Source organism: Neofelis nebulosa, chromosome 2 (genome assembly GCF_028018385.1).
Source record: "Neofelis nebulosa isolate mNeoNeb1 chromosome 2, mNeoNeb1.pri, whole genome shotgun sequence".
Classification (NCBI taxonomy): domain Eukaryota; kingdom Metazoa; phylum Chordata; class Mammalia; order Carnivora; family Felidae; genus Neofelis; species Neofelis nebulosa.
The window spans coordinates 213560752-213584978 of NC_080783.1; the positions used below are offsets into that span (position 1 = coordinate 213560752).

The window sequence follows — 24227 nt, forward strand, 5'->3', positions numbered from 1 at the left end:
TTCTCACATTGAATGCTGATAACTCTAAATACATGCCTATTTTAGTTAAACCAACAGACTTAAATTAGCTTAAGTGCTGAATATGTTCCACCTGTGTCCACTTAAAAGTCAATTTGCTCCCCACTGTCAGTGTTTTACCTGGGACACTAGTAGGGAAATCTGAAGGGGGCAGAACAAGTTCTGGTTGGGTGCTCCTCACTCCTCGACAACAAGGGCAGGACGAGGAGCCGATGGTACCTGAGGAGGCACCACAGAGGACTCTGTGGGAACCACTTATGCAGGCCGCACCCACAGGGGTGCAGAGAGGAGGAGGCAGAAGAGGCAGGGTGCCACCAAAGGGCAGAGAAAGAGGGTTCCTGATTCTAAACTTTGCCAGCTCAGACAGAGGAGCAGACACCATGATTTTCCCACCAAAGTGGAAATATGCAGTCCACATGGGGCAGGAGAATGGGGAACTTCCCCGAAACAAAGGGAGTTTCAGCAGCTACTTGGGAATATTACGTAAAGTCCCTGTCGAAGGGAGACTTACCGGAGACAGTTGACTCTGATTATAACCATGAGCCCAGGAAATATATGAGGGAGAAGCCCCCACATCTATTAGGAGGAGGAACAGTGGGAGAGAGGGGCAGTATCGTCTTCATTAAGGATGGCCTGTGTTTCCATTTATTATTATATGGATTTATTTGGAGGAGACCTATTTAGACTATTATCATCCAATAGAGCAGGAGGTTTGTTGGCCTGATTAGTGGCCAAACCATTCTGCAAGAGGCCCTTAGGTCCAGGTCCTGATTTACAGCCATGAAGGCCTGGTACTTCCATCCGTTTGCCCAGTTTTCTGCAGGAGAGGTCTAACTGGTTGACCCCTACTGAAGCCAGGCAGTGTTAGAGGAGGTCAGTCCTTTCTTCAGTCTTTGCAATCTGAATTGTTTCCAGTGGGTTAAAAGGCATGTCAAGGGAGAGTCCTTGGGACTGAAGATGCCCCCATGATCCTAGAAAAGTAGACAGGGCCCATTATCAAGAAAATCCTCCCCTGCGTCCTGGGTGGTGTCCCACACACAGGATATGTCAGAGGTTCCTGACATCAAAGCAACTCAAGGTAGCCCTGAAGCAAAATCGCTATGATCACTGCCTGCCATAAAGGCTCTGCCCTCTCCTGCTCCCCCATCACATTCTAGGCTACAATGGGTATTGGCATGTGGACCAAGTTTGCCTTGCTGGGAAGACAGAGCAGCACCTTGGCTGCAGGTTAGAAGGAAATTTTTTTTATCTACCATTTCCTTCCGCCTTTGTTTCCCACATCACCCCCCACACACCCTGCCCACCACCCCCTGCTTCTGGAGGTGGGGGACTCAGGAGATTGGGAGGTCCCAGGCGCAAAAGTCCCACCCCACCCCCACCCCAAGAAAGGGCCAGACCTGAGTAGGTTCCTGCTTCTGACACAGATCAACCCAGACCTTCTCTCTTGTCCTGGGGATTCTTTTCGAAGGGGCAGCTGGAGTCAGAAGACTGCAGAGACAGCCAACATCCATGAAGAAATATACGCTGAAAAAGGAATCCGCAGATGAATGGATGGGTGGGTGGGTGAGTTGATCAATGGGTGGATAGGTGGTTGGCTGGATGGCTGGGTGGCTGGGTGGACAGATGGACAGGTGTGTGGGTGGGTGAGTGGATGGATGGGCACACACGAGGGCAGATGATTGGATAGGTGGATGGACTGACTGTTGAAGGGACTGATGGACAGAGAACAGAGCGTTTGGTTATCAATCCACAAATATTTCCCTGCCCCCCTGAAAGTTGTCTGCCTACAGGAAGAGGCTAGAACTCTTACCTAAGAGAAAGAAAATATACAAGCCTCGTTCCGATTAAGTTCTCATTTGCAGAGGGTAATTTTCCCTTCCCATGCTTCTCCAACCCACGGCTTCTCTACTCCTTTCATTGTACATTCCATACACATATACTGCACATCCTCCAGGGAGGCTGCTGGTCAGGGATTCATTTGCTTGTCTTCGTAATCTTTTCCCAGACCTGGAAACCAAGAAACAGGCAGCCAGTCCTAGGTGCTGTGATTAAAGATGGCCATTTGTTCTCGCTGAGCCCAGAATGGCCCAGTGACCCTCAGGATCTGTACCTCGTTCTGTCCTGCAAAGTATAAGGCCCCCCCATCTTACAGAAACGTCTTCATCTCCTGGCCCACCAGCAGTTTCCCACCAGGACTCCACAGCTGCCCTTCCTGCCACACCCTACTGTCCTCGTGCTCCTGGATTCTACTTGGAGAAACTTCCTGCAGTGGGCACCCACCCCGGGGAGACCCCCTTCCGGGCTCTCCTTTGGGTGCCCGGGCCCAGTGCCCTGGGATGTTTGAGCTGGGACTTCATTAAACAATTTAAATACTTAAGTGAGTGATTATAAGTGTTGTCTGGCTCGTTCGGTCAGTTAAGCGTCCGACTTGATTTCGGCTCCTGATCTCATGAGTCTCGGGTTTGAGTCCCACATCGGCACAGAGCCTGCTTGGGATTCTCTCTCCCCTCTCTCTCTGCCTTTTCCCCAGTTGTGTGCACACACGCTCTCTCTCTCTTTTAAGATAAATAGAACAAAAAAAGAAAAGAGAGTCTGTTATGGGATGCCTGGGTGACTCAGTCAGTTAAGCGTCTGTCTTCATCTGGGCGTCCGACTTGATCTTGGGATTCGTGAGTTCAAGCCCCACATCGGGCTCTGTGCTGACCGCTCCGAGCCTGGAGCCTGCTCTGGATTCTGGGTCTCCCTCTCTCTCTGTCCCTCCCCCGCTCACACTCTGTCTCTCTCCCTGTCAAAAATAAATGCACATTTTTAAAAAATTTTTTAAAAGAGTGTTTAAAAAAAACAAGTGAGTAATAGTGGAAGTGACCACCCATGATGTTTACAGAGCCAGACAGGGGCAGGAGTCACTCAGGACACCTCAGGTCAGGGCTTTCTACTATAGAAGAGCTTCTCTGAATAAAACACATATGCATAACTAAACAACAACATCAAAACAGTGGACACAGGGGAAATACAATGAACATTAATTACACGCTTTAAAAATTCCACTTTTCTAGCAAGCGAAGATACACAAATTAAAGCAACCTTTGATGTCGTCTTCGACTCATTAAATCATTAGGGGTTTTTTTTTGTTTTGTTTTGTTTTTTGCTTTTCTTTATAAAAGCAACTTTGGTAAAATCCAACCCCAAAGTTGTGGCAAAACTGGAATATGCGTTCATGCTCTGAAAGCAATGTAGCAATTCTTAGCAAAAGCCCCCCTTCAACCCCCACCCCCACCCCAACCTCCCCCCAACCCGCCGCAAAAAAAAAAAAAAAAAAAATGTTTACAACTTGTGGCTCAGTCATTTCACCCCCATAAAGAAAAACCAAGGTAATACTTCAACTGGAAAGAAGAAAAAAGGAAACTATAAACACAGCAATGTTTCCTAAAATGTTATTTATACATTTTGGAAATACCCTAAGAATCACAACATCAGGGGTTAAGGGTTAAGAAGATTATGGTACACCAGCTTACTAGAATACTACACATCCATTAAAAATGATCATAATAATGGTGCTCTGGAAGCCTGCGTCCCCTCCCTGGCATTCCCCTCATGGGCTTCCTAAGGGACAGCTCCCCACGTCTCCTCTGCATAGAAGCCTCGCAGACCTGCGGTGGGGGTGGGGGCGGGGGCTCTCATTACACGAAAACTCATGTAATTTACTTGATGACAATAACAACAGCTGCCTTTGAGTGCTGACTTGGGGCCAGGATTTTTCAGGCGTTGCTTCCTCCAATCCTCTGGAAAATCCCACGAGGAAGATGGCATACCCATTGTGCAGGTGGGAAACCGAGGCACGGCACAGTGAATCCACCAGGCTCCGGTTCCTCCAAGCCGGGGGCACTCAGGGCCCTTGGTACCAAGGCCCAGTCTTAGCGTCCTGCCTTCCCCTCCAGCTTCCCCAGCCTCTTTCATGCCTTTGCCCATCCTGGTCCTTCCCTCGGGACAGGGAAGGTCCTCCCGTGTACCTTCAGCCTCCCGTGTACCTTCAGAGCCTGCTCCAGGGCCACCTCCTCGTTGTCACTTTCCTGGCACTGTCCCTCCCCCCCCCCCCCCCCCCAGCCATCTTCCCAGTCAGAAAGGCGGTTTCTGTCGTTTTTTTGTACGTCAATTCTAGAACTGGTCTTACTGCGTCATGACTGTAATGACTGGTTCGTGGATCCATCTGCCCCAGGAAACTGTGGGCTCCTGGAGAACCGGGATGCCTCGGGAGCCCGAGACGGTGCCCGGCACAGGGCTGGGAGCCCACAGCTGGCCAGCAGGGAGAAGGGCACGTTCTGGGGCCAGGGGACGAGCTGGAGCCCGGGGAAGTCCGGCCTCTACTGTAGAAATTGCAGCGGCCCAGGAAACTGGCGGCCTAGGGGACTATAAAGGGCAGGCACTGGACGGGGCCGAGTGGGCACCTTGTGCAGGTTCCAGGCGGTTCACGAACCCCCTCGCAAGTGTGAAAGTGCTTTGAAGAACAGGAGGGGAAGTCCCTGGGCCCCATGCAAGGTGCGGCAGGCAGGCGCTGCTGTGGCATCGCAGGGGCTGCCACACATGCCCAGAGTGAGCTGTGGAAGCCAACCCCAGGCCTGCAGGGGGCGGGAGGGTGAGCAGTGCCTGCCTGCACCATCTCGTCTCGGACGAGGGGGACACAAGGTGGGCACAGCAGGAAGCCTTCGGGAGGGAACAGGCAGCCTGTGTCGCCGAAGAGATACAAGTAAGACACAAGGCTCAGGAAAGTCAGGGACTTCCCCGACAGCTGGGAACCCCAGCCCCAAATGGCCCCAAAATACCCTCGGCAGATAAAGGGATTCTTTCTGCCACAGGCAGCAGCCGGCAGGTAGGAGGCTGCAAACCGGAAGAGGAAAGCCCGGACCCTTCCGCTCTGATTAGCCCAGGTGCTTTTCTGAGTACCTTTCTCTGGAGCCTTAATGCAAGTGGGACTATTAGGGAGCTTATCGGGCAGGCCCTGCGAGTCCGGCCGCCTCCGAATCAAAGTCTCAGAGGTCTCCCTGCCTCGAGGCCCAGGACACTAGGTGGATCCTGGTCACTCAGCTCGGGCTTCTCAGAAGGTGGTGAGGAGTGGCCACAGAGGGCTGGGGGCAGGAAGTTCACTCCTTCAAGTTGGCAAGGAACAAACACTAGGGGTTCCCAGCTGCCTGGATGAGTTCCAGGGGTACACCCCCCCCCCAAGCAGGTGACCCAGGCCCTTGGCTACATATTTAATCCTGGCAACGAGATTTCAAGTCAATATTGCTGTCCCCACTTCACAGATGAACAAACCGAGGCTCAGAGTAGTTAAGTAACTTGCCTGAGGTCACACAGCTTGAGAGTGGTAGATTTGGGATTTGGCTCCAACCGTGTCCGACTTTCAGGCCTCAGCCGCCTTCTTTTTTCCTTCTAGGTCCCTGTCACCCTTGCTTTTCCCAGGAGGAAGATCACGGCTATAGGAGTCCTGGGGCTGGCCATGGCACAAGACATTTTCTTTTCTCTGAGTGTATTAGTTATCTGTTGCTGTGTATCTCAACATTTGGCAGCTTAAATTGACAATAAACATTGTATCACACTGTTTCTGTGGGTCAGCAATCCAGGGGGTACTGCACAGGGTAATCCTGGCTCGGGGGGTCTCTCAGGAGGTTGCAGTCAAGATGTCCCCGGGGGGCTGCAGGCATCTGAAGGCTTGGCTGAGACTAGAGGACCTGCTTCCAAAATCAGCCACTCACATGGCTGTGGGCAGGAGGCATCAGTCTCGAGGCAGCTTGAGTACCCTTACAACATGGCAGCTGGCTTCCTCCAGAGCAAGTGATCCCCAAAGAACAAGATGGAAGCCACAATGACTTTGATGATCTGGCCTCAGACGAGATCGGGCGCGTTCAGGGTGGTATGGCCGTAGACGATGATCTGGCCTCAGAAGCCACGTTTCGTCATTTCCGCACTATGTTACCGGTGACTCAGGCTGGCTCTCCCCATTGTGGGTGGGGACTGCACAGGCGTGTGAATACCAGGAGGTGGACGGGGCCCACCGGCGGCATGTGGCCTTCTCTGCCAGATGTGGGTTTTAAAACCGCCAAGCAGGGACGCAGGGGTGGCTCCGTCGGTTGATCAGCTCAGGTCATGATCTCACTCTTCAGGAGTTCGAGCCCCACGTCGGGGTTCTGTGCTGACAGCTCAGAGCCTGGAGCCTGCTTCAAGTTCTGTGTCTCCCTCTCTCTCTCTGCCCCTCCCTTGCTTGTGCTCTGCCTCTCTCTCTCAAAAATAAATAAATACACTTTTTTTTTAATAAAAAATAAATAAAGCTGCCAGGCAGCCTTCTGAGGGCTGCAATGAACCCTGAATAAAAGAGTGGACACAGAAAGCTCTGACACGTAAAGAGCTTCGCTGCCTTCTGCCCCACCCCCACTGGGTATCCAGGCCCCTGCTGCGGCCTCAGACCTCTCCATTTGGGACCAGAGACGAAATGCTCACAGTCCGGGGTTCCCCTTCCCCAGGGATGAGTTTCCCATGGCATTCACCGTTCCAGCTAGGAGTGACTCAGACGGGGTTCCGGGTGCCCGCAGGCGAGAGCCTTGGGGTCAGAGGTCCTCCCTGGCCTCTCAGGTGATGCTACATGGGCGACCACCCCCTGTGCCTCAGTACAAGCCAGCCTGCTAGTCACACAGCTGCTGTGGGGCACTTCCTCGGGCCTCCGTGCCCAGCTACGGGCTCAATCTAGGCTCCCGCCTAATAGGTGGCAGCTGTAGGGGCGGGAAGACTGAAAGGAGGGTAAGGAGCCCAGGTTCGAGCCCAGGTCTGCATCTAGCTGTACAACTACCCATCTCCAGGCCTCAGTGCCTTCATCTGTAAAATAGGGGACTGGGGGCGCAGTGTCTCAGTCGGTTAAGCATCGACATTGGCTCAGGTCATGATCTCACAGCTCGTGGGTTCGAGCCCCACGTGAGGCTCTGTGCTGACAGCTCAGAGCCTGGAGCCTGCTTCCGATTCTGTATGTGTGTGTCTCTCTCTCTGCTCCTCCCCTGCTCATGCTCTGTCTCTCTCTCTCTCTCTCTCAAAACTAAATAAACATTAAAAAAAAAAAATTTTTTTAGGGGCACCTGGGTGGCTCAGTTGGTTTGTAAGGGTTAAATTGTAGTGTAGGGCTAATGCTTAGCCTGAAAAATAACAGCTTTGTGTTGACACTGAAGGTTAAGAGATAACAGCCTTGCTTTGCTCTGGTAACCTACGCCTCATACTCTTGTAAATTAGGCTTCACCAATTAAGGAAACAAAAGTTCAAAGAAAAGAGCATCAGAGGCAGGGTCAAGGAGATCCACTGGTTGCAACTTAGAGGCAGAAAGTCTAAAGTAAACACCTCATTAGGCAACGGTTTCTAACTCATCTGGAAACTGTTTCTTTGCTCTGTTCCCAGGTGATGATAAAACGATGTGATCGGTTATAAACACTCTGTACCCCGGCTGTTCCGGGCCGCACTCTTATCAAGAGTGTTGGTCCCGATCGGTCGGCCTTGCCTCTCATTGTAATAAACTTTGTTGTGACTGTCACTGGTGCCCGTAGCGTTCTGTTTCAGGAGTCGTGTGGATGCAACAGGTTAAGCATCCAACTCTTCATTTCAGCTCAGGTCATGATCTCATGTTTCGTGGGTTCAAGCCCCACATCAGGCTCTGTGCTGACGGCACGGAGCCTGCTTGGGATTCTGTCTCCCTCCCTCTCTGTCCCTCCCTTGCTCGCTCTCTCTCTCTCTCTCTCTCTCAAAAACAAATAAACATTAAAAAAAAGAAAAAGAAAAAAATTTTTAATGGGGGGCTGGTATCTGACAGTCTGCTTTAAGTCCTCTTGGTCTGAGGCTCCAGGGAGAATGAAGGAGAGGAGGCCTGGGTCTCATCCAGGCCTGCGGGGCTCCTGCAGGATACTTCCAGCCCTGCTCTTCTAGGCTGGCGGAGACGCTAAGACCAGGCACTGGTCCAGCCCTGTCTCTGCCACTTACTAGCTATGCGGATTTCAGCAAGTTACCCTCTCTGAGTCTCGATTTCTTCATGCATAATGTGAACAGTGTATCCACTGCAAAGGGTTGAGCGAGGACTAAAAAGGTTCCTGTGACTAGAACCGTGAGGAGGCCCCGACCAGACCCCAGGAGACGATTGTAACCCTCTTGAGCTCCTGGGACCAGGAGCCTGGCAGGGGCTTCCACTGTTCTTCCCGGTTTCCAATATTTCCTTCCACCTTCCAGAGCGACAGAGGAGGAAGGTAAGACCAGAGAGGGAAAGAGACTTGGCCAAGGCCGAGAAGGTGGCAGGGATGACCCCAGGGGCCTCAGCTCCCCATCACGGAGTCCCCGTCTCCCCCAGACCTTCATGCTCAGCAGGGCCGTTGTGAATGGGGGTGAGTCATTTCAACTCTCAGGAAACCAAGCCTAGTCCGATATTAATCATGGAATTAGAGGCTTCGGGTGCAAGAAAGAAACAAGCAACTGATGGTACCAGCAGCTCAGTCAGAGGCACAGGAGAGGAGGGGGTGTACCCTTGAGCACGTCCCCAATCCTGTGTGCCTGGACAAGAGTTCCCCAGGTGGCTCCTCGGGAAAGAGGGCACCACTCCTTACAGGGACCTTCCTACCTGGATGAGCCACACTTCTCTCCAGGGAGCACTGCCCTCACCCTACAGATGGAAAAATCAAGGCCAGGGTCTGCTGGCTTCCGAGGAGGAAAAGTAACCCCCGGGGGCAGGGATTTTGCCCACCATGTTCCATGCATGGCACAAAATGGGTGTATGGTAAAAAAAAAAAAAAAAAAAAAAAAAATGCAGAATAAATGAGTCAAAGGTACTTACAAGGTACCTGGACAGTAGCCCTGCAAAGTGATGATTTTTGTTTTAAGGGACGATTTTTTAAAATCCATGAGAAATCGTATGTTCAGAGAAATCATCTGCTCAAGCCACCCAGTTACTAAGTTTCTAGAGTCATGATTCAAACCCAAATCTGTGACTCTAGAGTAAGCCTCACTCCTCTCTAGGGTGGTGGCTGTCCTTGCTGTAACCGGCCCCCCAAAATCATGTTGTCCTGAAGCCCCAGGGGTACTCCTCACTCCCTGGTGGTCGGTCCTACAGTCTCCTCTCAAGCTCCCAGAGCTGTCTGTTGTCAAGGAACTTGCTCTATGAGGATCGGCTTCTGTCAACCCCCCTCCTTCCCCTTCTGCCTCTGGCAGTCCAGCTGGGGGAGGCTCCCAAGGACCAAGTCTGGAGGATTTGAGGGAGTCAAATGCACCCTGTCCTCAAATCTGTGACTTACAACCAGAATATTCAAGAAGCCAGCTTCACTTTCTGAAGGCTGAGAACTTAGAGACAGAAGAGTGATTGACCAAGGCTCCTCCCACAGGCCTGCCCATCAGCCTGAAATTCCATCATTTCTCACTCCTTTGGGTGGAGGTATTGAAGGCCCCAGTAAAACATAAATCATTTCTGGGGGAAAACACTTACTAAGTCATTCACAGGTGTCATAGACCCACATGGCTGCTTTCTCAGAAGAGCCTTGGTGAGAACAGGGCCAGAGGAGCTGATGGCCAAGTATAAAGTGGCTGCTTACTCACCAGTCAAGAGGGTGTCGAGGAAGCACTTAGATTCAGAACTCAGCTTCTTACCTAGACCAAAAAGACCCCCATGTGGGGCTCCTGCCCCTCACCACCATCACCTCATCCCCTATCACGTTCCCTACTGGCCTCCTTTCTGCTCCTGGGGCCCCCAAGCTTGTCCCTGCCACAGGGCCTTTGCACTTGCCAGTTCTGCTGCCTGAAACCCTATTCCCCAACTTTTCAAAATGCTGGCCCTCCAAAGAAACTGTGGGGTGATGAATATGTTCATTACCTTGGTTGTGGTTGTATGGATGCATACATACACCAAAACACCAAATTGTGTACCTTAAATAAAGTTTATATGCCAATTATACCTCAGTAAAGCTATAAAAATAAATTTTTTTGAATTTTTATTTTTTATTTTAGAGACAGAGAGTATGGGGGGGGGAGAAGATGGGAGAGAAAATGGGGGGCGGGAATCCCAAGCAGGCTCCATGCTTAGCACAGAGCCCAATGCGGGGCTCGATCCCACAACCCTGGGATCATGACCTGAACCGAAATCAAGAGTGAGATGTTCAATAGACTGAGTCACCCCGGTGCCCCCCAAACTAAATTTTGTAAAGTAAACTCTATGGCCAACAAGGAGCTCAAACTCAAGACCTCAAGATCAAGAGTTCCATGCTCCACGGACTGAGACAGCCGGGCATCCCTAAAAAGATAAATTGTTTAAATGCTGCACTTCTCATCCTTCAGGTTTTTGGCTTAGATGAAACCACCTCAAAGAGGCCTTCCCCCAAGTTGCTGGTGCCAGTCTCTGTCACCTCACCCTGTTGGTTCCTTTCAAGGAACGTCTTACACCACCATCTAAAACTGTCTCTTTGCCAGGAGCCTGACTGTCCCCCCCAGGACGGGAGCTCATGGGAGCATGGACCATCTGCCTTGCCCACTGATGTGGCCAGGGCTTGGCTTAATGCATATCTTTTGGATGACTGAACGACAAGGCCAGGGGCCCCGGGAGGCCTGGCAGACATCAGCCCTGCCTCCCGGGGACCCCTCCAGGGGTATGGCGTGCAGGCTGAGAAAAGCAGGCACCGCTCTGAAAGTAAAACCCAGGACAGAGTCGTGGCACCATTGTCCTGCTGTCTTCACAGCAGGGGGACGGGGGGCAGGGGTAGGGGAGAGGGTATGGGAACAGGCCACAGTCCTAGCCAGGAGGGACCTTGTTCCTGGCAAGAGCTGCCCATCAGCACGTGAAGTTCATTCGGAAAATCCTCCTGGCGTTTTCCAGCTCCAGTCCCTCCACACCTCTGAGGAAGGGGCAGCCATCACACCCAGGGCCTTCTCTCCCTCCATATAGGAGCCGAAGCCTCACGATCTGGGGAAACTGAGGCACCGCCCCGACTCAGGCCTCGGCTAGGTCTGGAGACTCACGGGGTCCCTGCTGGAGACTGGGACTCTCTTCTGGGCTGACAAAAACCCAACAGTCATCACCCACAGCCCCCAGCTACTGATTTGCATAAGAAGGCAGCCCAGAGTGTGAGTGCTGAGAGGGATCTGGAAGGCGATGAGTCGCTACCGTGGGATAACCCCTCCCCCACCCATTTACACCGTCCCTAAGGAAAAGTCGGGCAGCAAGTTAGTGCAGGGACAGTCCCCAGACCTCAGTCTTCTGCCCTCTTCTCCCACCACCCCCCCCCCCCCCGCTTTATCATGCTTATTTGCTGCTTGGTACCATCCGCCTTCTCCAGGGGAGCAAAGGTTTGACACCAGAGTTTCAGACCCTGGCAAGGAAAGTACCAAGGAGTGACTGCAGAGGTTGATGAAACATTAGGGGATGGGAAGCAGGCGGCCTGTTGAAATGCTGCACACATAGGGGCGTCTGGGTGGCTCAGTGGGTTAAGGGTCCGGCTTCAGCTCAGGTCATGATCTCACGTTTTTCGGGTTTGAGCCCCATGTCGGTTCTCAGGTTTGAGCCCCATGTCGGGCTCTGTGCTGACGGCTCAGAGCCCGGAGCCTGCTTGGGATTCTGTTGTCTCCCTCTCTCTCTCTGCCCCTCCCTTGCTCACACTCTGTCTGTCTCTCTCTCTCTCAAAAATAAACATTAAAAAAAATTGGGGGGTGGGGGCGCCAGGGTGGCTCAATCTGTTGAGCGTTCGACTTCAGCTCAGGTCATGATCTCGCGGTTTGTGAGTTCGAGCCCCACCTTGGGCTCTGTGCTGACAGCTCAGAGCCTGGAGCCTGCTTCAGATTCTGTGTCCTCCTCTCTCTCTGCCCCACCCCTGCTTGTGCTCTGTCTCTCTGTGTCTTTCAAAAATGAATGAACATTAAAAAAATTTATTTTTATTATTTTTTTTAATTCCCGTTGGTAGGCATGGTAATCATGCACAGTTGAGACAAGGGAATATAGTTCTCAGAATGCTGAGATCTTGGAATCTAAACTTCCTACTGCATTAAGCAGGGGATTCACACGTTTTTACAAAGCAAATAATTCCTGCTTCGTAATTTGAATTTTTGCTTCCTGAATTCCAGAGATAATTAAATTAGAGATGATGCCTAATCCTACCAGAACTGTAGGCTTTCTAAACTCAATCCTGTTGATGGGTGGTCAGTTGGACCCTTCATGGGTGGTTGTTCCTAACTCTGTGCCATAAATTTTACGTTCAGATTGTATACAGTACAACTTGCATTGTTTCTTTTGGAAGATTATTTCAACTCTCTGTGGCATGGGTTTGTATACAATTCTCAGAAGGTTAAGTGAAATAGACTCAAACATATTTGGCCTAAGGATTTTTGGTGTTGGGTTGGTAATAACACGTATCTACTGTGGCTTCCAGTGGAACATTCTCATACAGTGTGTAGCATTCCAACGTCCTCTCTCAATAATACACAGGTCTTGGGCCGCTCGGGTGGCTCAGTGGGTTAAGCGTCCAACTTCAGCTCAGGTCATGGTCTTGCAGTTCGTGGGTTCGAGCCCCACATCGGGCTCTTGTACCGATAGCTCGGAGCCTGCTTCAGATTTTGTGTCTCCCTCTTGGTCTGCCTCTCCCTCACTCGTGCTCTGTCTCTCTCTCTCTCAAAAATAAACATTAAAAAAAAGTCTTCATTGAAAGCACATAATTCTGTCTTTCACATTTTATCGTATTTTGTCCACAATCATCTAGTGCATAGTTAATTCTGTATATGGCTCGACAAAGGTGTGCAGCATTTTTTTAATGTTTATTTTTGAGCAAGAGAGGGACAGCACACACATAGGGGAGGGGCAGAGAGAGACAGAGACACAGAATCTGAAGCACGCTTGAGGCTGTCGGCACAGAGCCCGACGTGGGGCTCGAACCCACAAACTGTGAGATCATGACCTGAGTTGAAGTCAGACACTTAACCGACTGAACCACCCAGGTGCCCCAAGGTGTGCAGTTTGTAAGCCAGAATAAAAGTTTTGTTCTAAAATTGTGCTACCGTGTCTTCAAGCTGCTTTCTGAGCTCTGGTAGAATGAAGTGCGTATGTAATTAGCTCTGAAAAGATGTTACTGTATAAAATACAGCCTGATATGTGCTCAGGCAACCCTGGTGTGGTTGGGACATGATTTGAAAAACTGAGTTCAGGTGTGAGCTGTGTTGGGGATGTAGGGAATGTTATATTGTATTCAGGAGCTAACATATCATTTTGGTCTTCTGAGTTCCTCAGGATGTTGATCATAGTTATGGTTATGGTACATAAGAGGGGCCACCAAATTTTGCCAATAATGTGGTACAGGGTGGGGTATGTTTGTAGCCTAGAATCGTGTCCTCCATTATCTCTCTGACGAATCAGCCCTTGGAGACATTGACAATTCGATACTCACACCAGTTGGCGTTTACCTGTTGTGGCCAGGCATCGACATCTGACGTGTCTTCTGAAAAATCTGAGAGATCTTCCCAGGCCGCTTCAACGAGCAGGGCAATTTCTGGATCATCCCCCCCCCTCCCCCCCACCCACGTTGTACGTGCCAAATCTAGATCGTTGTCAGAAGATTCCGGGAGGTCTGGTATGGCCGGGTCTGCCGTTTGGTGCGTCTTTCTCCGCTAACGTGAAAAACCTTGCTCTTTTAATGCTGCATTAATTAGACCGATGGTGGGGCGCCTGGGTGGCGCAGTCGGTTGAGCGTCCGACTTCAGCCAGGTCATGATCTCGCGGTCCGTGAGTTCGAGCCCCGCGTCGGGCTCTGGGCTGATGGCTCAGAGCCTGGAGCCTGTCTCGGATTCTGTGTCTCCCTCTCTCTCTGCCCCTCCCCCGTTCATGCTCTGTCTCTCTCTGTCCCAAATAAATAAATAAATAAAAGTTGAAAAAAAATTAAAAAAAAGAAAACAAAATAAGTAACCTTTAAAAAATTAAGCGGATGGTAGGATTGGCTAATTTTCCGCGCGATGCTTGGGGTCTTGTTACGACCGTGGCAATTTCCGTTGTGGCAATAGGTGAAGTATCTGGTTCATGCAACAAGAGAAAACGTCAGGAGAGCTCGCGGCAGCCGCCCCCTTCCACACGGTCACGGTCACGCTGAGCTGGTACCTGTGCCTGGAATCCGGCGGCAACCTCTGCAGGGTCCACTGCCCCACGGGGAGCCTGTGGACCACGGACCCCCCACACACACAGTGAGCGAGCTTTAGATCTTTGTGAAAATGCGTAAGCAGGACCCGAGCATTCGGCACACTGAGGAAATGAGCTTCCTGAGGGAGTTGGTGGAGAGCATTGGGGAGGGGGAGGGGGAGGGGGAGGGGGAGGGGGAGGGGGGACTCCCCCCTGCTCCTTATCAAACTCAATCAGAAGACAATACCAAGGAAGAAAAATCGCAAAGTAAGAAGGCAGAGGACACAGAAAGACACACGAACCATCAGGCGAAGAAACTGTTCTAGAAATTGACAACGAAGGTGTCATTGAAGCAGATACTGATGCCCCTCAAGAAACGGGAGATGACGCTGTAGAGATGACTGAGGAAATGATGGATCGGGTAAATGATTAAAAAAAAGGAATGACTGGGGCGCCTGGGTGGCGCAGTCGGTTAAGCGTCCGACTTCAGCCAGGTCACGATCTCGCGGTCCGTGAGTTCGAGCCCCGCGTCAGGCTCTGGGCTGATGGCTCGGAGCCTGGAGCCTGTTTCCGATTCTGTGTCTCCCTCTCTCTCTGACCCTCCCCCGTTCATGCTCTGTCTCTCTCTGTCCCAAAAATAAAAAACGTTGAAAAAAAATTAAAAAAAAAAAAAAAAAAAAAAGGAATGACTGCCATTGATGCTCTAAGCGATGGTGAACTACAGAAAGCCATTGACTTGTTCAGATGCCATCGAATTGAATCCTCCCTTGGCCCTTCTGTATGCCAAGAGAGCCGGTGTCTTCGTCAAATTACAGAAGCCAAAAGCTGCCATCCGAGACTGTGACGGGGCTATTGAAACAAATCCTGATTCGGCTCAGCCTTACGAGTGGCGAGGGGGGAAGCGCCCAGACTTCCGGGCCATTGGGAAGAAGCAGCAGATGACCTTGCCCTTGCTTGCAAACTGGATCATGACGAAAATGCTAGCTCAATACTGAAAGAAGTTCGATCGAGGGCCTAGAAAATTGCCGAACGTTGGAGAAAATACGAGCAAAGACGTGAGGAACTAGGAGTCAAAGAGAGAATAGAAAGGGTTAAGAAGGTTCAGGAAGAACATGAGGGAGCCCGAGGGAAGGAAGAAGCCATAGGACAATCAGGAGCTCAGGATGGCTCTTACCCCTGTGGCTTTCCCGGGGGAATCCCTGGTAATTTTCCCAGAGGAGTGGCAGCGGACAAGCTTGGAAGGGCAGGAACGCCTGGGCTCAGTGAAATTCTCAGTGACCCAGTCGTTCTTGGAGCCACGCAGGATCCAGAAGTTATGGTGGCCTTCCAGGACACGGCCCAGAACCCAGCAAACGTGTCAAATATCACGGCAACCCAAAGGTTATGAATCTCATCAGTAAGCTGTCAGCCAAGTTTGGAGATCAAGCACAACGCCTTCTTGGCAAATAAAGCCCTCCCTGAAGGAAAAGCGACTTCAAGCATCTAATGGATGTCGCATTACTACAAACCAGTGTAGCTCTCACCTTCTCAGGAGGAAAGCTGGGGTGCCGTCAAGATAATCCCTACGCCTCTACCCCCACACGCAACCGAAACGTTAATGGTACAGTGGTTTGTCATTAGGGTGTTCAATCAAAGAATGTTCTATTAGGAATTACACCCTTTAAACTCTTTTTAAACCAGGGCACCTAGCTGGCTTAGCTGGTGGAACATACGACTCTTGACCTGGGGGTTGTAAACTTGAGCCTCATGTAGGGTGTAGAGATTACTTAAAAATAAAATCTTCAGGGGCGCCTGGGTGGCTCAGTCAGTTAAGCGTCTGACTCTTGATTTTGGCTCAGGTCGTGATCCCAGGATGGTGAGATTGAGCCCCGGGGGCTCAGTCAAGAAAATATTGGCAATTATAAAGGAAACTGGGGAAATCAAGAGAATATTGGCAATTATAAGGAATATCTCACTGAGCAGTGTCGGTAGCAGGAAACGAGATCGGCGATGCATTTTCGTATCCTAATTGATAATGTGAGTGAGCGTGCATGTATTTGACTTGTCCTATAACGTTTCAGTGCAAAGTAAGTAGGGGCACAAGAATGTATAGCAAGTCTCTAATCTGTAATATGAGACCCCACCAGTATATAATTTTCCTCCAGTTATTCCTTTTTTTAAAGATTTCGTTTTTTTACGTTATTTATTTATTTTGAGAAAGACAGAGACAGCGAGAGTGGGGTAGGAGCAGAGGGAGAGGAAGAGAGAGAGAACCCCAAGCAGGCTCCGTGCTGCCAGCACAGAGTCCGACACGGGGCTCGAACTCACGGAACTGTGAGGTCATGATCCGAGCCAAAACCGAGTCAGGTGGAAGCTTAACTGACTGAGCCACCCAGGTGCCCCTCAAAATTTGTTTTAAGTAGGCAGAGCTTCACGCAGGGCTTGAACCCACGACCCTGATATCAAGACCTGAGCTGAGAGGAAGAGCCAACGCTTCATCGACTGAACCACCCAGGCACTCTGATGTTTCTAAATTTTCTAACACACGATGAGTCGGCGACATGGAATCCTGCCGACCACGCCAGACTGTCACGAGCATGCTCGGAAGGCGCCCACACGGGTCGCGTCTCTCCAGGATGTCAGCTTTATTCAGTCATAAAGTTAACATGGTTCTAAAGCAGGTTCAGGATTCCAAACTCAATGACATCTCACCACGTGATTAACTTGGCCTCTTACGTGGCACACGGAGCAGAACATGAGACAAGTCACACCACGGTCAAGGTAACAGAGGCCGTAGGAAGTCAACGAGCCAAACGTGAAGTCAGTCCGAGGCGCGCAGCTGAGACAAAGGCCCCGGTCCGCCCCGTCCGGGTCGGCTCTCGACACCTGCTGCCTATCACGTCGGAGCAGGGAAGGACCTCAGTTCTGTTCGGAGAGCCATCCGGCAGAGCCTTGGGCGGGAGCTGCCTTTTTGAAGTGGTCAGACACGGAGGGGTCACATCTGAAGAGTCTGACAGTTTGCCGGTAAAAAAAATCCTCCCCTTTTGAAAGGGACGCAATCGCTCTTGGGCTCTTGCAGACGCCCTCGGCTTCTGGCTGTTACCAGTTCTGGGGTGCCAGCTGATGCCGGTCCCGGCGCTATCTTACAGCCGCGATGCCCTTCCCTGCTTGTGTCATTGCTCGACAGAGGCCCCTGCTTGACATGAATGACTCCATCTTGCCCACGTAAGCAGACTGCGGGGGGAGGGGTGGGTGCGGTGGTCAGAGAGGGCTTCCCTGAGGTGGTGACATAGAGGCTGAGAACAGAAGGAAGAGCCGTCTGGGGAAAAGGACAGGAACCGGCCGGGGGGGCGCTGCTGGGAAGACCTCGGTGAGGGCAGTTGGGGGGAACTTCCCGTGGCCCCACGGGGCCCGAGTGTTGCCGAGGGCGAGAAGAGCGAGCTCCAGATGAGGCCAGAGTGGGCAGGACGCTGGGTTGCTTACTCAGCACCCAGAAAAAAAGGAGGCTTGGCCCTCGAGCAGCCCAATCAGACCGAGAAATGTAGATGGATAATAAATAGCCACAGATGAGTCATCTCAAGCCCTGATTTTTGAGCCTGCCTTGCAGCTCTCCCCAGCCTGCATCCTTCCCAGGAGGGGCCCCTGATTTCAAAATGACCAGGTCAGGCAGAGCTCAGCCCCCAGGGCCCCTGTGTGGGAGCTCAGCGTTGCAAGAGCCCAGGCGCCAAGGCGAGCTTTTCCTTGCATTGGCATCCCCATCGCCTTCCCCGGGGCTCAGCGAAATGAACAACCTGGGCCGCAAACTTTTTCGAAAAAGAAGAAAAAGAAATGCCGTGTATGAATAGAATGGAATTGGAAGCACACCCAGTGTTGTAAAAAAAAAAAAAAAAAAAAAAAAAAAAAAGCAGCAAGCAAGCAAGAATTTGGGGAAAGTAAGTCAGACAAAGCTGGGTTCAAATCGTGCCTCTGTCTCTGCCACAGCTGAGCCACCCGGAGCAAGCTGGTTAACCTCCCAGGCCCGCTTCACCCACTTCACAGGGTTGTGCAGAGATTAAAGGAGCTGATAAGTCTTCACGGAGTGCTGGATACACAGGAAGCTCGCGAATATTCATTGCCTAACTACTACAAAGACAGGGATCTATTCTAAACATGCAAATACACCGCCATCTAGTACAAATGAGGCCACCATGCTCCCTGCAGGCCCCCCGAGGTCCCCAAGGGTTCAGCGCACGCACACAGGAGCACTTGCGCATAGAGTCTCAGAACCCCCGTTGGAAGGCAAGTTCAATGAGCCAGGGAATTTTGCCTAATTTCTTCAATGCTTTTCCCCCCCGGGGCTTGGCACTATAAATATTTGATTTAATGAACACAGCCATCCTGAGTTAGTGATAACAAATGTCAAACAATTAGTTGGGCTTGCCGCCCTTCCGTGGCATTCAAGGAGCCCAAAGGGATTTAAATGGTTTACTGCTCGCCGCACAGCGTGCAGCCTGAGCCCCGTGTTTGAACGGGTCCCCTTGCCCTCCAGTCCCGCAGGGTGATGCGTGGCGCTGGCCCAGCTGAATGCTGAGCATACAGTTGTCTGGGTCACAGGTTAGGAGACCCCCGATCTCATAAGACTCATCCTTTGCCCCAAGATGACATTATTTTTATTACCCGGCAATGGAAGCAGATCTCCACTGGGGACTGGAGGGGGAGGGGGGCGGTGGCAGACCCTACCCTACCATTCTAGAGGGTAAATGAACTTGTTCTCTGACCCACAGGGAGACAGTCACTAGGTCCCTCGGCTGTGGGCTGTGCAAACGGACTGTCCAGGACAAAAGCCGCCATGAGATCTGTAGAAACAGCGGGGAGAATTACCTCCCACCGAAGACACTGCCTCCCATTTACTGACCAGTTTCTTTGTGCATGCCAGTGATCCCAACAATAGCCCCTATGTTAAGGGCACCTGGGTGGCTCAGTCGGTTGAGTGTCGGCTCTGGATTTGAGCTCAGGTCACGATCTCACTGTTTACGGGATCGAGCCCTGCATCGATCTCTGTGCTGATAGCTCAGGGCCTGCTTGGGATTCTCCCTCTCCCTCTCTCTCTGCCCCTCCCCTGCATTCTCTCTCTCTCTCTCTCTCAAAATAAATAAACAACAACAACAAAAAACACTTAAAAAAATAGCCTCTACGTTAGCTTGCTATCACTGCTGTAACAGAATACCACAGACTGGGGGGCTCACACAGCAGAAGCCTAGTTCCAGCCTTAGGGGATAGAAGCCCAAGGTCGCTGTGTCAGCATGTTTGGTTTTCCTGAGGTCTCTCTCCTTGGCCTGCAGACAGTTACCTTCTCAGTGTCCTCACTTGACCTTGCTCCTGGTTGTGTACCCCCCGTTGTCCTTTCCTTTTAAGGCCCACTATAGGACCGGGGCTCTTATGACCTCACTTAACCGTATGTCCCCAGAGGCCCTATCTTCAAATATGGTCACATTGGGGCGTAGGGCCTCACGAGCTCGTTTATTCTTCCCTGTGTCCCACAAGGTAGGCATTACAATAGCCAGTTTATGGATATGAAACTGAGTTGAGGGGTGAATTATCCAATATACCATCAGAAGGAAGAAAAAGTACAATTTTCTGCTATTCCAGTGATGAACCACATCTCTCCGTGGCCCCTCTCCCCAAATCCAAATAATCTGAAAAGGAAGAGGGGAGTCATAGGATTTGGGGTCTGAAGCGTCTGGAAGCAGGAAGAGGCTGCTTTCTCCCACAGACTGTTCTAGAACTTTTCATACTTCACAACTCTGAATTAATGAGGGCATGGAGGGCCTCGCCCAGAGTTCCTCCGTTAGCAGAGGCAGAATTGAACTTGAAGACGGTCTGAAGGAAGCGGGTGGAGGCCCGGCTTGGAGAACCCCAAGCGTGGTGGCTGGGGGAGGGGCAAGAATCTGGGGCAAGCAGGTGTCAGCATCCCCAGGAAAGCTCTGTGATCAGCTGGTGACCCCAAGTCCCTGAAGGGGCTCTAGCTATCACGTCACGATTCTCTGTGCCCAAACACTGCTCGAACTGCTCACAGAAACTCCCAGTAGAGGAGGCTGAATGACACATTCGTGCCTTTGGGGTCCGGCCTCCACCCCAGCCCCCGCGGCGACCTCGCGTGTCACCCTCACACGTCCTTCCCCTCTACCTTCCATTTTGCAAAGGGCTGGGCAGCTGGTGGGGGAGGGGACTGACAAGCAGGGCACGTCCCCCCCCCCCCCCAGGGGACAGACACTTGGGAGAGGCAAGAGCTAGCCCGGAGGTGGGGGGACAGAGCTGCAGCCACTGGCCCAGCCAAAACCACAAGAGAGAGAGATTGAAAAAAACAACAACAACAAAAAAAAACCCTTCCCAGTCAGAATGAAAAGTGAGACCGAGAGAAATTGAGTGAGAAGCTCTCGGCAAAAGAAAAACCAAACGTTGGCTTCCATGAAAGCAGCGGAGGCCAGTGGGGTGTTAAATGACTAGGTGCTGGGGCCACTGTGACAACGACAAGGCCTCTTGTAGCACGTGTGTGTGTGTGTGTGTGTGCGTGTGTGTGTGCTGATCGTGTGAGGGGATGTGTGAGCGTGCAGGAGGGCGTGTGCCCTTGAGGCCGCGTGTGTGTGTGTGTGTGTGTGCAGCGGGGGTGGGGGGCGTGGGGGGGCTCAGTCTCCCGGGGCTGTCCTGACAAAGGACCACGCGCCCCGTGGCTGACAAAGCCCAAATGTGTTTCCTCCGTGTGTGTGTGTGTGTGTGTGTGTGTGCGTGTGCATCTGAGTCCAAATTTCCCCTGGTTATAAGGACACCAGTCGTGCTGGGTTGTAAAGAACTGAATCACCTTTTTAAAGACTTGGTCTCCTAATTTGGTTACCTTCTGAGGTGCGCGGGGTTACGGTTTCAACGTACGAGTCGGTGGTGGCGGGGCACGCTCGGCCCGTGACGCGGCGGCTTTGCTTGCCCACAAAGTCAGTTCCTGCAGCTGAGAGCCCAGCTGTGGACCGGGGCGCCCGCGTGAGCAACATCAAGGGGGCCAGCCCCGCACAGGGCCGCGCCTCGTTCCCCGGCAAGCCCCGAAGCAAGGCGTCTGCGGGGTCGGTTCCTTCTGAAGGCTCTGAGGGAGAATCTGTCCCCGGCACCTTGCCCAGCTCCTGGCGGCGGCCAGCAATCCCGGAGCCCTCGGCTTCCAGACACGTCACGTCCCCTCTCCAGTGTCCGTGTGCTCCTTTCCTCTTACGAGGACACCCGCTGCTGGAGTTAAGACCCTCCCTCATCCTGGACGAGCTCCTCCTGAGAGCCTTACCTTGATGGCGTCTGCAAAGACCCCAACCCCAAATAAGGTCACATTCTGAGGTTCTGGGAAGATCCATCCTTGGGGCCACCACTGAACCCACTTTTTGTGGGCCCAGGGGCGATACTGGCTCTTCCCGATGCTGGTGGCCACCACGTCCTCCGTGGGCATCGACGAGCTGGGGCTGACGGGGCTGAGCAGCCCCTGGGAACCCCGGCCCCCGCCCGGCAAGGCAAGAAGATCCAATGAGCCCACCCGGCCCTGGTCAAGAGACGTGGGAAGATGAAGCCCAGGGATGGCTTCCAGAGGTGGGGGGTTGGGGGCAGGGAGTGCGGGGCCAGGCAGGGAGATTGAGGAAAGGTCTGGACAACAGTTCTTGAAGGGAAGACAGGAGAGAGGCTTGTTCCTAAAGGAGACGGATGGAGGCTTGCGTAACCTCACGCCCACGTCCCGCTCTCTTCCCAGGCTGTGTCAGCCAGCCCCACGCCCCTAGTTCTAACCCGACGATTCCTGGAAAGGCCTGAGTGGTTTCCAGGCCTCTGGTCAGCCCGGCCATGCTGTTCTCACCCACCCACCCGGCTCTCCTGGGCATGCAGGCCCATGGGGGCCCACCCTGGGAGGGACATGGGGCCAGGCAGGGTCCTTTACCAATCATTTACCAGAGAAACTACCTAGAACTTTCCCCTTCCCTCCCTCATTCCTTACTATGTTTCAAGTCTGGTGGGGAAGACCTCCCCAAAGACAGGACCTCCACCTTCAAATACTTACACAGACGCTTGCTTTCAATCAGTCCCTTGTATTTATCAAGCACAGAGTGTTAGCTATTGCACTAAGCATTTATTATCTCATTTAGTCCTCGAAACACCGTCATAAGGTAGCCAGCATTAAAATCCCCATTCCGCAGATGACGAAACTGAGGTTCAGAGGCCCACGGCTCCAGGCTCAGTGCTCTGCCCACTTGGCTGGGACTGACCCCGCCAACCCGGGAGGGTGTTCCTCGTGCTGTTCCTTCCACTCCCAGCAGACTTTGGCAAGGGGGGCTGGGGAGTTTGTCCGAATTTGTTGGGATTAGAAAGGAGAGGTCTCCCTCTGGGCTGGGGTTTTGATTCCCCAGCCCTGAGGGCAGGAAAGATCCCCCCCCCCACCCCCCACCATATCTGAGATCTGGAAAATTCTCCAAGCCTCTCTCACCTTCTTTCCCAGCTGAGATCCCATGGGTTCCCAGTCCAGGGTAGCCAAGAATGGTCCCTTCTGCACCCGGGCCCCTTGCTGCCCTGCCATAAGGCAGAGAGGACTCTGGGGACTTTCAGAGGCTGTTTTGGCGGCTTCTGGAAACGGAGAGAGAAACCCTGCCACCTCCAGTCAGACAAAGAGGACCTGAAAAGGAGTACCCTGTGGTCAGGGCTCAGCCTGGTGCCACGACAGGGGGATGTCCCTGAAGGCCACCCAGTCAGCGAGGCCCAACCTCAGGCCACCCCCTCTGGCCACAGCCTGGTCCCATGGAGCCCTGGCTTCCCCTCATGACTTCCTGCACAGCCTGGCCGACCACCCCCACATGGCTGGGGAAGGCCCTGGTCACCTGCGGCCTGTGGCTGACTTCGCCTGTCCTACTCCCTGCGGGCAGAGCCCCGATGACGGGACTGCTCGGTCACCCATTTGCTCTGGGCAACAGCCCCCAGAGCAGCAAGGCTTTAACCCTGTAGACTCCACACTTAATGGCTCCCCCCCGCCCCTGGAGAAGGTGCGCACAAGTAAGCTGAACTCAGAGGGCAGGGCACTGTGCCCTGTCCAGATGGCACTGGTCTTGACGAGACGGGGTGGGGGACGTGAAGAGCTGGGGACACCGGACCTGTCTTACCAGTTAGGGCCCTGTTCTCAGGTCGGCCCACGTGCAGCCTTCTGTACCTGCCCACTGGTGCTGCCACCCTTTCCACAGGATGAGTAGGTGACGCACCCAAGGACATGGGTCGGGAAGCTGCCAGACCGCGGCAAGGGTCTGAACCCCGATCTCTGCCTCGGGGTGCCCAGTAGAAACTTTTCATTGCACCAAAATGCTGTAAATCCTCAGGACATCAGAACGCTACATTCAAACAGCACGTGGGGAAATAATTCTGGAAAATCCAACGTTGTGTTGTTTTCCGGGCCACGTGCGGGCCACTTCCGTGAGGACAGAGCAGCAGCAGAGCGGCCACTCCACCCCTCCAGGGAGAGCCACCCTCCCAGATGGCAGCTGGGGGAGCTTCTGTTCTTTGGGACGTTGGAAGGGTCCCTTGAGAGGCCAGCTAGAGTTCGCTTCTCCACACACTCCCCATCTCATCTGCATTCCGGGGACGGAGGCGGACAGGTGTAGGAAGTTTCCAGGATGGAGAGGTCACGGTGTCCCCAGCCGCTCCCCACGTCCCCTCCCAGGAGGCCAGACCCCCCCCCCCGATCTGCCCGAGACACAGGACAACATAACGTACTAAAAACTAGTCAGTTACAATTCACCTGCCAGGGCCAACCTCCGGATCACCCTTCGGGTCCCAGGGCTGTGTGGGTCTGTCTCCCAAGTCCCAGGGGCTCATTGATTCACTCACCCACCATTTACCTACTGAACACCAACCACATGCCATATGCCGTTTTAGGACAGAGCTGAGGATGAGTCTGGGCCCGGTTCCCGCCCCCCCAACATCTCACTGTTCGGTGGAAGAGGCTACGACAGGAGAGCCGAGGCGGGTCTTAGACTCGGGGGGGGCCTTGGCCAGTTCTGTGGGATTGGGGGAGGCCTCCGACGAGCAGACACGGGAGCTGAGG

The 24227-nt window shown here is 52.7% G+C and overlaps 1 pseudogene; it reads left to right on the plus strand.

The window, feature by feature from the left end:
* Window positions 1-1181: 1181 nt before the first annotated feature.
* Window positions 1182-15616, plus strand: LOC131491317 (hsc70-interacting protein-like; annotated as a pseudogene).
* Window positions 15617-24227: the final 8611 nt, after the last annotated feature.